This window comes from Helianthus annuus, chromosome 3, assembly GCF_002127325.2.
Source record: "Helianthus annuus cultivar XRQ/B chromosome 3, HanXRQr2.0-SUNRISE, whole genome shotgun sequence".
NCBI classification, from domain to species: domain Eukaryota; kingdom Viridiplantae; phylum Streptophyta; class Magnoliopsida; order Asterales; family Asteraceae; genus Helianthus; species Helianthus annuus.
The window spans coordinates 43,036,893-43,054,193 of record NC_035435.2 but is presented as its reverse complement, the minus strand read 5'-3'; the positions used below and the strand labels follow the sequence as shown (position 1 = coordinate 43,054,193).

Below are 17,301 nucleotides of genomic sequence, written 5' to 3'. Positions count from 1 at the left end.
GCATTGTTAGAGCGCAAAATAGAAAATCTAAAAGATCGTTACACACATCATGCAGTAGATAAGACGGTAGCCCTTCACCGATGATCCCAAAACATAGTTTTTTTGCTTAATCTTCGTCTGTCTTAAGAAAACTAACAGAACAAATCATTTCAATTTTCTTTGCATTTTCAGGTTCTAATCATTTCAAATTTCACACTATATGACAACAAAGCCCTACAATTGGATTTTAAAAGCCCAACCTTTTTTAGTTTGCATATTTATTACTGGCCACAACCAATCAAACACGCCAATAACCACCAGTACACATCAATTATTCAAACAAAAAAGTCACCCTATAGTAGCAGTGTTTATGCTTTATTTATTTTACGTACAATTTAGAAAAAATTGAAAATATTCAGAACATCAACCCTAAATCCCAATCGTTTCCATCAAAATTGAACCACTTACTACATGCTGAACCATCAAAATCGTCATGACATCACCAGCGGAACCTACACCCACAGCCGTCATGGTCACAGAGAAACCCTAGACCACCAGCATCAAAGAATAAGAAGAAAAAATATTTGTTTACAGCATCAAAGATTAAGAAGAAAACATACCTTGATTTAGGGTTTATGAGAAATACAGCGATGGACATGCAGAGATGTATGAAACTGAAATTAGGGTTTTAAGGATTCATTAACATACCACCAATTAACGGATTAAACTTCAACATCAAGATAATTGATAATATAAGAAGCAATTGCTTGACAGCACTCACCGATGATTCAGATTTGCAGAATGATGAAAAAAAAGATGAATACGGAGGAGAAGATAATTCGCGTTTAAATCCTCTAGTTAAACATAGTATTCGTAATTTTGGAGAAGATTTTCAACTGATTGATGATTGATTGCAGTTTCCATACAAAGAGCATATGAGAGGTTTCAATATTGAATGTTTGGAGAATGCCTAAATTCATTTTGCCGCTCGTGAAAGTGAATAAGAAAGGAGAGAAAGGAAAATGGCGCCCAAATCACAATTCTCTGGCTAAAGAGATATGCCACCTCAAGGTCAAAAAGTCAACCTTTATTTTGCTTTAGTATAATAGATATATTAGGATAGAGAGGAAAAACCTAAAAAAATAGATGGCTTCAATGAGTGACATGTGTGCTTTTATTGGTTTCTTTTATTATATAGTATAGATTAGGTTAGAACCCTGTGTAATACACGGGTTGAATAAATATAATTTTATATACCAAATAATAAAACAACATATCTTTAAAAATCTCATTTATTACATGGGTTGAATAAATGTAATTTTATATATTAAATAATAAAAATCTAATAAAAATTATATCTTTAAAAAAACTAACGGATATACTCGATATATGATGGATGAGGTGATTGCGGTGATTGTTCTTATAAATGTCACGTAAACATAGTGAATACCGTATTTGAGTTGAGAGTTGAACACGAAAATAAAAGTATAGAACCAATAAACATTGATTAATATTTTTGTTTACCCCTTATAAACATTTTTGAAATAGATTCTACCCTACTTTAGTTTATAAAATAAATAATCGTTTACATTATATTAATTTATATTTAGTGTAGGTCTTTTGTTAGTTTCAGAATAAATAATTTTGAACTCTAATAAATATTTCAAAATATTATATTATCTCCTATACGAATTGTTTAAATTTATATAAAATTTAGTTTTATAATTATCTTTTAATTAATATTAATTATTTATAATTAAGTAGGATAGAGAGGAAAAAACTAAAAAATAGATTACTCCATGATGCGTGTCAGTGTGTATATGTTTTAGATGTATATTTTAAGCCCTTTTTACACTTTTAGCCAAGTTTTAAATTTATAAAACACGATATTCACTAACACTAAACACACATATGGGTAAGTGCACCCATCGTGGACGTAGTATAGTGTTGGTAAGATACTGAGGTCGTCCAAGGACACAAGAGCTTTTAGTACCGGTTTATCCTCAACGTCTAATCAAATCAAAATGTTAGAAAAGATTTTTAAACTAAGAAATAAAAACTAACTAAATGCTGAAAAATAAAATAAAAACAAAAACAGATAGACAAGATGAATCACTTGGATCCGACTCGTGTATTAGTATAACCTTTGATTATTTTCGCACTTTTGCACTTGTTTAAGAGATTATCTTAGTTATTGTAGTAGGCCCCTCTTTTGAAGGCGACGTTACCCTCAACCCAGTAGTTTGAGTCAGCAAGGATACAATCCTAAAGGGTTGAATTATTGAAAGATAATTAATTAAGTTATTAATGCAAATTATGGTAGGCCCCTCTTTTGGAGGTGACGTTACCCTCGACTAAGTAGTCTGAGTCAGCAGGGATACAGTCCTAAATAGCCGGGTTATAGTATTAATAGTAGTTAACTTATGAGGGGGTCAAAGAGTTTGGATCCCCGCCATCCAATACCTATGGGCATTGAAGGAGATCCTACTAAATTTGACCCAGGACCCTTGCAGGACCTCTAAACGCTGAACAAGGGCAAGACCCTTACCAAACCGTTCCCTTAACCCCCGACCAGGTAGCCAACATACCTCCATATAGACCGTGGAGATATGAATGGTGAAAATCTTTTATTTTATATAGACAGTAAAATAATGCCAAGACACCACGGACAAACGATAAGGAAGAATCACCTTCAACATAAGCAACTAGTTATTAAAGTCATTAATACAAAACCAAATAAAAAGTGCAAAAGATTAAAAATAAAAAGTATTATACTAAACACTTGTCTTCACCAAGTGATGTAAGAGACTTAGGCAAACATGGCCTTGATTGTCAAGAACTCTTACGATCAATCTTGGATCCCGAGACGACTCACACACTCTATGATGGACAATGGATGATGGTGGTGGATGATGGTGTTGTGATGGTGGTGGGTGGTGGATGAAGTGTGAGAGAGGTGGTGTGCCAAGGGATGAGTTGCAATGAAGCCAAGCACTCCTATTTATAGGCTGAATAGAAGCCTGGGCACGACCCCGTGTCCGCTGCACACGGCCCTGTGCCCGTCTGACAATCTCTCTCCTCATTAATTGTAATTTGCAATTACAATTAATGCGCCTGCAGTACTTTCGCCACGCCCCCGTGTTCACCGGCCACGGCCCCATGGTGGGCAATAGAAGCTTCTATGGGTTTGTCTTTTCTGCTGCTTCTTGGGCACGGCCCCGTGCTGGCTGAGCACGGGGCGTGTTCAGTCTTCTGCCTTCTCTATTTTGCTTGGGAGGATGCTGTCGAGGGGTCGGGCAATCCACTTATGTTCCTTTTCTTGTATTTATGTTAGATTTAGCCGCCTTTTTGCTTCTTTTGTTAATTTGAGCTCATTTAATCCTGAAAATACAAAAGGAAGACAAAAACACTCTTTTTCCAACATTAGTACTTAAAAAGGGTTAGTTTTATGCCTCATTTGATGTAATTTATATGTTGCATTTTACACACATCACTCCAACAAATGACAGGTATCCCCTTGTTAGTTTCTTTATAAATACAAATTATTATTTTAATTTATGCCCTAACTGTTTTAACTAAACTAATAACAGAGTAATTTCAAAACTATGAGCATAAATTTCTGAACAATAGATGATTATATCGCAAAAGTACTAACCTAATATAGCTCTTGATCACAGATTAGGATTTAGGAATTGAAAATTGAGTTTAAAACAAATAATAATTTAAGTAGAAATTGATCGTCATCATATATTGATTGTGAAATTTGTTTATAATTCAAGAAAAAATGAAAAGATGATGTTAATTTGAATGATGAAAGGGGTTTACCGATGACGAAGATGACGATTACGGAAAGCAACGATTGTTTGGGTGTTTGAAGTATCGGCAAATTCTTCATGAAAGATGTGGAGTGCATCCATGGGAACTGAATTTTATATATCACGGATATATTTTGTTCTTGATCGGTTATAAATACTTAATACTCATTGGTGGAGGAGGTGGAGAAATTACGGTTTTGGATAATAAGTCTTTTTTTGAATGAGATGTGGGTCATGGATCTATACCGTATGACCCGGTTTCATAACCCATTGCCCATTTAATTAAAGGAGCTCTCATTGAGTGACATGTGTCCTAAAGTTGGTTTCTTTTATTATAGTAGATAGATGAATAGATTTAGGCTGATGTGGCATGATATTAGAGCCTCTTGGAATGCTTTTTGACGGGAAAATGAGATAGATGTTTACATTGCTCGCGGATCCCTTCTTTGAGCAACACGACCCAATGATTCGGATCCTATATATTTATGTATTTGAGGACTCTATTCTTTCTTTCATCATTAGCCTCACTGTCTCCGTTCCAAACCCTAATCTCCATCCATTCCAAACCCTTTTCAATCGTTCGTTCACCTATTAATCTCAAACCCACAACTATATCTTTTCACAATCGCAAAACATTGTCTCTGCAACCGTTAACTGCAATCACATTGGCGAATGATCTGTGGTTAAGAATTGAAGGCAAACGATCCGATTGAAGTCTACCTGGTTGATATTGCGGCTTATGCTTCTCTCCAAGAGATCAATTAGGTTTTTTACAAAGCGGTATAAATCTGGCTTTTGATTGTGTGATGTTAATTATATTGATTTCGATTAACATATTAATTGCGCGATTGAATCTGTTTTTTGAGATTTTCATTTTGTTTTAACGCTACACGTTTTGATTATGTTCAACTCAAACTGTTAAGAGGTATCCTACTTTGATTTCAAAAAAAAAAAATGAAATTTCACTTTTATTAGATGGATCGATTTGGGTTTTTCCATCTCTAATAGGTCAAATGTTTTGAGTAGGTCAAGTATATGATGGTGCTCATGCTACCAGGCCTGAACACTTTCTGAAGCACAGTTACAACAGATGTAGCCATGTAGGCATTCCTGGTTTTGTTCTAAACAGGGAATAAAGCAGTTCTGTTAGTTTGTAGCCAATAATACTTTTTATAAAAAAAAATTAAAAATGGACAAGGAGCTATTGGTATGTCAACTCACCTTAACCTGGTCCATTGTTCACTAATATTATTGATTTGTCGTGATCATTGACGGTGGATTTCTTATGAAGTGATATTTGTTAGTTTCATATTTTATTTTGCAGATGCTAATGGGAGGAGGTGGATATTTTTCAGCTGATGGTTTTAGAAAATGAATATACTCACGCCGTTGTATGTTTTTTTACACACGTAGCTTCTTCGTACTACAATTATCAACAGTAGCTAATCACATGTTTGTAAAATGTTTTAACATGCCTTGCTTGAACATTCAGTGCCTTTGTTTTGCTTTCACGTTAATAAAACAAGATTTAATTATTTCTTGTGAGCGGATCATAAGAGTCTTGAACGAGTACCCTGAAGTTCAACCGTTTTCATCATTCGGCTTAATCTATAACTAGACTCCCTTATTTAGAATCTACTTTTTCATTTATTTTGCTATTATGATTAGTTAATTTGCATTAACTTTTTTTTTTCTTGATACTTGGAACTAGAGGTGGATAGGATTGCGGTGATACTTCGCTCTCTACAGGCTCTTTGAAGGCTTTGTTTTCGATGTAGTTGCGGGCATTGAACATGAGTGTTTTGATTAGAAAACATGATAATGATTTTGTTAAAATGTAGTATTTTATCATTCCATCCGGAGTTCCAGGAATGTCTAACTTGCATGTCAAGCCTACTTTGAATGTTAAGCCTTCTTTGATGTGGCAGGCAGGTATCATCAAGGCCTTAAGAAATGGGTTTAAGTAGGAAATTTTGCAGTTGTTGAGAAGTGCTACAATCATGAAGCCAAAAGTGATTGTTATTGGTGCAATTGCTTATGCTTGATTATATGTCTATGCCAGAATTTTTCAATCATCTCTACAAACTTTTGCATATGGAAATGTAATGCTTGTAGCTGCTTGTGATCATGAGAAGGTATCTTTCAGTCCTGATCTGATTTGGTTAGGCTATGTAATGATTTTGTGATTTTGGTCTTAACTTTAAAATTAACTATAGTATCTATTAGAGATTAGGCCTATTGATATTTTTCTTTTGAGGCATGTTAACCAGGCTATGATGAGCTTATCAATGCTTCCAGGGGTTCTATAAACAGGTACCTCTTTTTAAATATACATTATTAGTGCGTTAAGATTATTTTTAGAGTAAATTACAAGTTTTGTCCTTTATTTTTACATCAAATTGCAGGCGCTGTCCTTTTGGCCAAAAAGTTTATAGGCGGTGTCCTTAACCTTCCAAAATCTTGCATGTTTTGTCCTTTAGGCCAAACCTGGTTAGAAATCTCAGTTAATTCTTGTCAAGTGTAATGCATATGAGGGTACAATGGTCATTTTCCCTCTCAACCCTTTCTATTTCCCCCATTTATAACCCTCACCAACCCCTTAGGGGGTGTTTGGCCTAGCTTTTTTTATCTAAGCTTATAGCTTTTTTAGCTTATTTTTACAAAATAAGCACTAATGGGTGTTTGGTTTAGCTTTTTAAGCTTATGCTTATTAGCTTATATAAGCTAATTCCAAGAAGCTTATGGGAACATGGTTTTTTAGCTTATTTGAATAAGCTTATTTGAAGAAGATAGTTTTTTACTCATTTGCCCTCAAATGGTGGATTAACTCATTACACACAATGATATTATACCCGTTCCCATAATACAAAATAACTTAACAAACAACTAAAGATTAATGATTAATTATTTTACCCACCGATTAAACTACTTGCATCTCTTTTGACGGTTCGATTAATTATTAACTACCTGCATCTCTTTTGTATAACTAAAGATTAATTATTAACTATTCTGCATCTCTTTTGACTGTTCGATTAAACTATTGGTGACATATGGAAGTTGGGAATCAACTGCTATCATCAAACATCACTTAATGCAAAATATATGCAACTAATAAAAGATAAAAAGAAAAGATGCGTGCTTTAAATGAATATCAGTGAATTTAATATTGCATTTAATATTGCTAGTCGTGCTCCTAGAGGACCTAAAGAGATATTTAACTGCCATCATTCATCATTGAGAAATGTCATTGAATGAACTTTTGGAGTATGGAAGGCTAGATGGGAGATATTACAACATACGCATGTCAATTACACCTACGAGACACAAGTGCAGATCGTGCTAGCATCTATGGCAATTCATAATTATATTAGAAAAAAAGATACATGTGATGAAGGATTTACCAGGGCGCAACAAGAATCTTACACTCCAAATAATGGTCGAGGATCTAATGACATTAATGAAGTAAATGAAGACACAAGTACACAACGTAGAATAGATGATTTATACATGAGTGCAGTTAGAGATATGATTGCAGGAGATTTAACCAAACCAAGATGAATGTTTATTGAATATTAATGTATTTTTGTAGAAGTTTTACGTTATCCTCGACATAAATTTATCCAAAAATGATGGATAACTCATAAAAACAAAGTAGATACATATAAAATATAAGTTATGTGATAATATGTAACCATGCCCTTTTTGGTCATTTTACTAATATAAGCTAAATAAAAAAAGCTAACACAAACACTTAAAAAGAGCTTATTAACTTGTAGAATATAAGCTAATCTAAACACTTAAAAATAGCTTATCAAATGAAAGAAAATAAGCATAAGCAACTTTAAAATATAAGCATAAGCCAAAAAAAAATAAAAGCTAAGCCAAACACCCCCTTAATTCATCTCTATCAAAAATCCAGCAGACCAGATTCTTGAGGCCATTGCTCCTCTTGTCCTTAACCCATCTTGATATGCTGGTTTCTCCATTCTACCCTCCCTCAGCCGATTTTCCCTCTTTTTCAGTTGAATCCTGATGCTGAATCCCCCATACAAGGAAGAGATTCCGATCAATACTGATTATATTTGTGACAACCGGTAATTAACGCCTCTTAATTACACAATTAACAAGCGTTTAAGGCAATAATAATTAGTGTTTAAGGTACAAATTAACTTAATTAGGCCTTTTGGAGGGCCGTCTATCCGACTTTATAGTACGCGAATGTGGATTTGCGGGAAAACTGCTGAATGTTAACGGTAACGAACTGACAACGGACAAAATGTTGACAACGCCGACAAATATGAGTTTTACACGTATGTTTTATACACATGAATTTGGTTTTGCGAAATTATCGTGCTTTCGAACGTCACAAAACGCACACGTGAATGAAAAACGCGACTGTAGGAATTCACCAGCAACGAAACGGAAGCATCAGACTCGTGTATTACCTTAAAAGTTGAAATATTATGATATATTTAGATTCGCAATCAAGTTTTAATATTCGCAGTGGAAATCGGATCGAAAAATGGACTAGAAACGACAACCGAAGCATCATACGCGATTTCAACGCTACCGACGAACGTACGCGACTAATATCGATTACCGACAAAATTCTTCGTAATTTTGACTTTAAATAAACAATTTACAACATTCCAAGAAGTTTGGATCAACACGTGTCAACTCGGTTCGGGTTCGGGTCAACTGTGGTCAAACTAGGTCAACGGGTCAGATTTGGCGTCTCGGGTCAGTCGGTCAACGTGATCAACTGCCGTCAATGTGGTCAAGCTCGGGTCAATGGTCAAACCGAAACGCACGTGTATCGAGACTTGGTAAAGTTTGACAAACGCTTTTCGAATATTTATATAATTATATTGTCATTATTTTTTTAGCGTAAAACCGAGCTCTAAACCGAACCAACTAGTGAAGCCGTATAACAACAATCACTCGGACTTGTACATAAACAGGTGTATACAATTTGTATATATATTAGTTAAAACTGAACCGACATATCATGACAAGAAATATATATATATATATATCCAAATTCTTAGTTTTGTTTATAACGAGCAGGGAAGGCTTCCATGGAGCCAAAACCCTAAACTTCATCAAATTCTCCAAATTGAAAGGCTAAACGAAGCCCAAATTCACAACCGAACATGAATTAACGATCACCTTCACAAGGGGATCATAAGGTATGTCTTAAAACTTAGATTTGGTGATCTTGTTTGAAGTGGGTTATGATCAATCCATGGAATTGTATGAAATTAAGCATGTAGAGGTGTTAGAAACACCAAATAAAACTTGTGTTATGAATAATTTCAAGTAATTGGGTGATTTAGAATGAAACCCATTGCATGAGTGTGAAGATGATGATCATGATGAACTTGTAGATGTTATAGTGTAATCTTGTGTTGTATAAGGTGTTGTATGATAGACTAAGATAGATGAACTTGAAGTGAAATTTATGATTATGAGATGTTGCTTGAATGTGATGGTTCATAAGATGAAATAAGGAAGAACATGCTTAAAGCACTTGTACATTATGCTTAGAAAGTGATATGCGCACCAGATGTTTGATGAAATGCTTAGGAGAACATAATAAGTGAGATTGTATGCTATTAATGAATAAATGTAGGTAGAATGTGATGACGATGTATTAGATAATAGATTTCTATAAGGAATGTGTTTTGAACGAATTACAAGTGGGAAATTAGTTTGATAAGATGATATGGCAAGAAACCTTCATTAAAAGGTATGTATGCTCATGTATGCTAATCATGTTATAATGAATGTGATGACATGTACGGATAGGAGTCATGTCAACATGGACACAAGCATGGAAGGGCAACGTGCCAAGGATAAACACGGAAGCTATGCTTGAACTCGGACGCACGAGGTAAGTGAACTCCGAACTTACCCCTTTTTGTTTGGTAAGGTATTTATGAAATATGGTAATTATTGAATGTACTGTAAGAAGATATGAATTAACGATTATTATTAAGTTAAGTTTTAGTCGTAATGGGTTGAAAGTGGTTAAGAAAGGGATTCGATTAAGTTTGGGTAAGAAAGGGGAACTTACATAATGAATTATGCATAAAGGCGAATTAAGTAGTTATACATGTAGGATGTAAATTGCAAGTACGTGTATGGATAGAAATTGAATACATGTTTGAGTGGGTATTTAATTATATGCTTGAATGAATAAGTCGAGTTATGGGTATTTGAGGACATGTTCATATGAAGGGAAGCTAATGATACTAACCGTTTTTCTATTGAGAATTAATGTGAAGTATAGGCACGTAACTATGGAAGAGAAGGTTGACTCCGCAATCCGATGCGAGTGATCGAATGGATGGATGATGGGGCTAGTATAAGAGAAAGCATGATATGTTGACGCTTTATTATGCATGTGTTAAGATTATTTGTATTATGTCACCGGTTGCTAATGATGTGATTGAATGTGGTGACTGCAGGTTGTACAGGGTTATGGAAATTTCATCAAGAAGTGTACGCGGTCGAAGATCGAGTCAAGTCATGGATTGTACGTGGGTGTGTATGTGGTCACTTAATTTGATATATGTATGTTAGTTTTCATTAATTTATAAAAAGAGATTAATGTATTTAAGTGAATTGAAGAGTATCATGAAAGAAATTTTACATATGCGTTTTCTGCTGCGAATCTTAGGTTAAAATGTGTTTGGGCGTTACATATATGTTGACGATGGTTATTGGCCGGTGGTTTCGTCACTCCGTCAGCCGCTTGTTGCTGTATTTCACCATTTTGTGTTTGATGGCCATTAAGTAATAATATATTATATCTCAAATGACGTGAGTTATTTTATGGAGATAAATCACTTAAAAATTAAATATATCATTTAATAAATATTATATCATATAGATCATGTTTGAGTACTTATAATTAGTTAAATAATTAAATAGTTACATTAAACACATTTTAACAATTTAAGTAATTAAATTAAAAGTAAATAATAGGTAATGATTTGGAAAATATAAGGATTTGTATAGATATTTGTAGGGTTGGAGGTGAAATTGAGGTTTTTAAGAATTTGTAAGGATTTTTAAGGATCTGAAAGGATATGAACGTGGCAGCTGAGCAGTTAAGGGCTCCTAAGGACGCCCTTAGCATTGGAGATAGTCTTAGAGCTCCACTTGTTCTAGAATTCATCAAAGAGTACCGATTCAATACTGGTTGAAACCAAACCTATCCCAGTCCAAGTCCATGATACTAAAAAGAAATTATTTAAGTTAAGAAAAAAATCAGAAAATCTATTAAAAAGTAAAAAAATAATAATTATTATTATAAAATTATAATAATAAAAGTATAAATAAACTATACATAATCTTATAATATTAAAGTAACTATTCATTAACTTCTATCTTAATATATAGAATATATATAGAATATAGATAACTAGTTTTTGCCCCGCCCGCGTTACGGGGCAATAAGGCAAATATTTCTCTCTCATAACATGTATGTCTGTACAGAGTGCAAAATTGGAATTATATTTTAAACACGAGGCGAAATCATGATTTTAAACTGAGAGCAAAATCATAATTTTGAGCTAGAGGGAAAACATAATTTTATTTTTAACTGTGGGAAAAAACGTAATTTTGAGCTGAGGGCAGAATCGTAATTTTGAGCTAGAGGAAAAAAACAACATTTTATTTTTATCTGGGGGCAAAAACATAATTTTAAACGGAGTGTGAAACCGTAATTTTAAACCGGGAACAAAATTAAAAAGGAGTTTTTGAACCGAGGGCAAAAGCGTATTTTGAGCTAGGGCAAAAGTATAATTTTATTTTGAGCTGTGGGCAAAAAAGTAATTTTAAACGAAGGACGAAAGCGTAATTTTAACCTGGGAATAAAATTAAAAAAAATGAGTTGGTACGATAGGGAAGTGACAGGGAGTTAATAATTTTGAGCTAGGGGAAAATAATTTTATTTTGAACCGGAGGCAAAAACGTAATTTTGAGCTGAGGGCAGAATCGTAATTTTGAGCTAGAGGGAAAAAATCATTTTATTTTGAGCTGGGGACAAAAACGTAATTTTACATAGGGGCAAAATTATAATTTTATTTTTTAGGTAGGGGCAAAACCGTAATTTTAAACAAAGGACGAAAGCGTAATTTTAAGCTAGGATTAAAATTAAATTAAAAAGGGTTGGTCCAATAGGAAAGTGCCAGGCAAGCTGCCTGGCACTATTCCTTTTTCACTAATAAATGTATATTGACTGGCACTATTCTTTTCACTTATAAATGTATATGTAGGTAATGGTCTTGTAACTAGAAGACCAGAATACTCTACACAATTTATATATCAAGATATGTATATATTTTATTAGTTTTTTATAGAATTCTCTATAAAAATCTCCACCAAATATTAGATGTATTATTTTAAAATGCGAGAACTTTCAAATCCATCCATTCTAATCGTTTTATCTTAACCTTTGAAGTATCCATTTTCAAACTTTGAATTCTTTTTGCTCAATACTTACACACTTTCTTGCTTGCCTATATCATGGCAATATGGACTAAATGATCATGTAGTACAAACCCATACCCCTTTTCTTCTCTTCCTGGTCGGCTGAGAAGACCCTCCGAAACCCAATCACTTGAAGTTTTAATCTTACACACTCTATCATTTGATTTGATGTCTCATAGAAATAATGGTTTATTTGGATGAGACCATACTTGTTAGGTAGAGAAGTCTACCCAAGTCTTGAACCTTTTGTAAAACTTTCAAATTCTTTTTTTTCTTCCTCTTGGTCGAATACCCCATACCCACACAATTAGACTTTATTTTAGTCTCCAAATCTGAATTCAAGGCCTAAAGGATCAAGCTCAAATCGTTTCTAGTGTTCCAAGTGTTGTGAGTTAAAAGATCAAAGATCAAGCTCCTTTTCATCTATCGTTTTTCTCCGTCGTAACACTTGGTATGAACCTTCTAAACCCTTCTTAAGTTTATGTTAAGTTAGATACTTGATGATTAGACCAAACCATCATCACCCAACACATACAAACCTTTCTGTTGTAAACAAACAAGAGAATATATTTATACACATACACCATCTCGTATGAATGTATGTTTCTCACATGGTTTCTTAATTCATGTTTTACTGCTATAAATGTTCACACATAATTGTTTGCATAGTATTTAATATATATTTACACCCATATTTATGAGTGGAATGTTGTTTGAAGGCCTAACATTTAATTTTCTCTTTAACACCATATACTTTCGTGAAATGTTAAGGGTTTTTTTTCCTTACAATATTTTTCATTAATGCATACATGTATGTGTTATTCGGTAGAATATTTTTGTAAAAATAAAAAAAATAATTTATTTTTACACAAGTTTTATAGTCATGACAAAAACCAGCAAAAATATACATTTGTAACTTGGGTATTTTCTTAGGTTTAGATTCAAAGACATGATTCATTCTATGAGATTGTTTTTCTAGAAATTAATATTTAAATAAATATGCAGAAAAATAATATTGTTACATAAATACAAGACTTATTTCAATGTGCAGATATTATTAATATATATATATATATATATATATATATAGTGGAGAGTTCAAATGAGAAGAAATTTTTTGTAAGAAGAAAAAAGAACAAATTTCAACCAATAAGAATGCTTTATTTTACTTCATTTAATATAAGTATTTAATGTTACTATAAGGGTACATTGGTAAATCTACATAGTTCATTAATTTGTAGTCTTCCTCTTTAATAGCTAATATATTAATTTTTTTGTAACTTATCTTCAAAACATATATTTTTTCAAAAAAATAAACTAAAATAATTTAAAGTGTAGGAGAAATTACGAGTTGTGTATGATAAATTACGAGTTGTGTAGGATAAATTTCAACGGGAAGGATGAATTTCGAAATATGTAGGATAACTTTTTATGTGTGTAGGCAAAAAAAGTTAGTGTGGAGGATAATAGTCTTTATGACTAATTAATTAGTAAAAAATGATAATAAATGAGGTAAGTGAAAAAACTATTTAATGTTTTACAAAATTACCCTTTGTTCTTTTTCTTCTCAACTAAATTTTCTTCTCAAATGAACCTTCCCATATATATATATATATATATATATATATATATATATATATATATTTGTTGTTCAAGCGAATTATGGTTCAGGTAAAAATAATTATTTATTTTATAAACCCGAACACGATTTCAAACCAGAAACACAAAGAAAGGAGATGATATTTATATTATCTCATATATAATTTCGAGCAATCTATGGCATATCACCAACGGGTCAAGTATTTTGAGAACAACAAGTATTTTCTATCTAGTCTAACTAGTTGGGTGAATATTATACATGACCAACTTTTATGTTATGGTATTTTGATTAGACTTTAAGGTGTCCTTTACTTGTAGTAGGACACGAGAAGGTTATTTCAAGCTTGGGGCTTTTCTTGTCTTTATTTGGTATATGGAGTATTATGCTGGACCGGTCAGGTGAGTTCATAACCCCCACTTTTTACTGTTTTACATTTTTATAAATGTTTTCGGGGGTGGAAAGATATGCAAGTTTTTGCAAAAGAAAACAATATTTCGATGAATGAAAACACATATTTATAAACCATGTTGCAAATGATTTTCAACGAACTTGAATGGTTTACGAATGATTTATACTAAACATACTGGTTCTACAAAACATGCATGATTTTCATAACTAGAGACGAGAATGTCCTAGTTACAACAACGGGACTGGGTTGGCCTGCGTTTGAAAAACGAGACAACTCAGTGAGATCGTGTCCCCCTTTTCTTTCAACGTTTCGGTTTACAACTTTCGGGGGGAAATACATGTCAAACATAGGTATGATTAAGTTATGGAATGAACTCTTAGATCATGTGAGATGTGAGCATAGGCTCTGAGGTGCCATTAATCCTTTTGAGGACCAAGGAACAAAGGTTAGATCTAATGGGTACGGGCGAGCCCCACTCACGGTCCAAGGGTGACCACTTAGCAGGCGTTCATTTCCTAGAAGTCTTAGTTTTTTTTTGCTTCCGTTGTGCAATGAAGATACCGGTCCAGTCACGCCAGCTCTGATATTTCGGGGTGTGACAGATTGGTATCAGAGCTATAAGTTTCAGCGAATTAGGTTTCTGCAGAGATACCTAGGCTTTAACCTCACTTTCCTCTGGGACTTAGATCATTAAGACTTGAATACGTATAGAACGCCTAGGACTCGAATATGGTCTCCAACCGTTGCCGAAAACAATGAGTAAACATTTTGGTTTTAAAAACACACAAGTGTTGTGTTTGATACATGTTACATGAAACAATTACACACGGAAAGCAAAACTTTGAGAGTTTTGGTAACACACATTTAGGACCTCTGGACAACTTATGACGAAATTCATTAAAGGTCCTCACGTAGGAACTGTGATTAATAACTCGCGCAAATGCCATTATATTATGTCGTCTATATGCTATCTTAATTACCCGAGCAGGTAATCTACGTGGAATGAAACGCTATCGCGTAACTATACGTGAAACTTAAACTACAGCGGATGTCGAAGTACATCACACATGACTTTCGAGGCAAGGCCTTTGGAAAACACACTTGGGCACGACAACAATGATGCTAATTCTGTTAGCAGGAGAATTACTGCTCGAAATGCGGCAAATTGCCACGTGATCCTGCAAATGACACGATGGGGTACGTTTAACTGGGATTTCACAACAATCTATACTTACTCTAATGAGACTCACAACTATTGGCGCTGCAAAAGAAGTCACATATCTTCGCATCCCCCCTACTTCATTCATGGCGATTATGCTACTTACGACATTCTATGGTAATGTCACATAACAACCAATCATCACGTGAACTTCCAGGTAAAGTCCTTAAATTTCTTTTGTTGAAATTTTGACTTCTTGCATATAGTGAGTAGATTTTTGCATTTCTACTCCCCCCCTAATGATCGTTGCACCACAAAGATTTTCTTCCATGATAGCAAACACTCAATTGTTTTATTTTTAATGAATTCATATATACGCATGCATTGTTTGTCGCGCATGTGGTTCGTTGATCCGTGAAGACCATTGGAGGGCTTCACTCCAAATTGTTGTTTTATCAAAGCCCAAATATCGTTTTGCTATACTTGATCTTTGCATTGTGATCTAGATGACCCGCATTGTTGCAAAGTGTTGACTCTTTGATATCGAGTAAACGAACTCATTGAAACTCATTACTCTTGAATTACCTTACATGGTTTGTTCATTGTAACCATGTCGAAATTCTTTTGTCAACACATGCATTCATTGTTGGAATGTGACTAAACCAAGTTCAATTGTTTGAACTTGCTCGTAATATATATTCGATTCAAGATTCCATATGATGGATTGAGGCCATTATATTCGAAATAATCCTAACAAGCACTTCATTTGCTTTGAACCATAACATGCTTGTTTGGTCTTCGACTTCATTGAATCGTTTCTCTGATCACGATCACCTTGTGGTGGCATTTTTTCACAAGTTTGAAGCTTGCGCTAATCTCGTTGCTCACCTCATCTACGGATTTAATTATTTATTTGTTTATTGATATTAAATCCGCTTGTTCAATTTGTTGTATTATAAGTCTTAATGCAATTGTGTGTTAAGATAATGGTACACAAGTTCGTGTTAAATATTCCGGTGTACCTCTTAATGGTTCTTTCACCATCGAGCGAACATTTTGTGATATTTATTGCTTTTCATCTTCGCTCGAAAACATTGTTTCTTTGTTTCGTTGTCAATTGAAAATCCTATGAGAATTGTTTGAAACAGATATTCAGATTTACTTCGTTGAATCTCTCACTTGATTTCAAAACAAGGTGATGCTTGTTTAGTCACCACTATTATTGAATTATTTTGATCACCACGACACCTTGTGGCGTCGGTATAAACTTTTAGCTTGGGCTAATCATGATCGAGCGTTTCATGCAAAACACCGGTGATACTTGTACAATCACCGCTATTATTGAATTGTTTCATTCACTATGACACCTTGTGGCGTCGGTATAAACTTGTAGCTTGTGCTAATCACGATCAATAGCTTCATGGGAAACTATGTAGGCTCTTTGTTTGACTAATCACTCAAATAGTCTTAATGCAACTATGTATTAAGACGATGATACACCAGGTTCAGTTGTAATTCATTTCGGTGTATCCTTGCAGTTCAATAATTTCAACACGTTGATTTTATTCACTTAACGGTTTGATTGTTGACAAATCATTTTTATGATTCTATTTATATGAACTTGTTAAATTCGAGTTTCAATCATACAACAACCAACACAAGTTTTCGTTAGTAGTGAATTCTATTGTTTCAAAAATTGATTTGCAGTTTGTGGACGTTCATTTGGAATTCCATTGGTTGAATTTCCTCTTTTGTTGAACCCCGTAAACCTAGTCACATTGGTGATAATATCACAACATTTCGTTCACTTGACATCGATTTCTGGAACTAACTCAGTTGA

At 33.8% G+C, this 17,301-nt stretch overlaps 2 long non-coding RNA genes across 4 annotated transcripts in view; one reads left to right on the top strand and one right to left on the bottom strand.

Moving 5' to 3' along the window:
* Window positions 1-17,301, bottom strand: part of LOC110942265 — a 61,969-nt gene that overhangs the window by 31,954 nt on the left and 12,714 nt on the right. The window lies entirely within an intron of this gene.
* On the top strand, window positions 3,832-10,450 carry LOC110942270. Of its 3 annotated transcripts, none has more exons than XR_004889472.1 (6): window positions 3,832-4,574; window positions 5,119-5,185; window positions 5,506-5,929; window positions 6,065-6,107; window positions 6,200-9,687; window positions 10,265-10,450. It is a non-coding gene; the product is annotated as an uncharacterized LOC110942270 (long non-coding RNA). The 3 variants fall into 3 exon arrangements; XR_004889473.1 differs by having other exon boundaries at window positions 6,052-6,107; XR_002594709.2 differs by having other exon boundaries at window positions 5,506-6,107.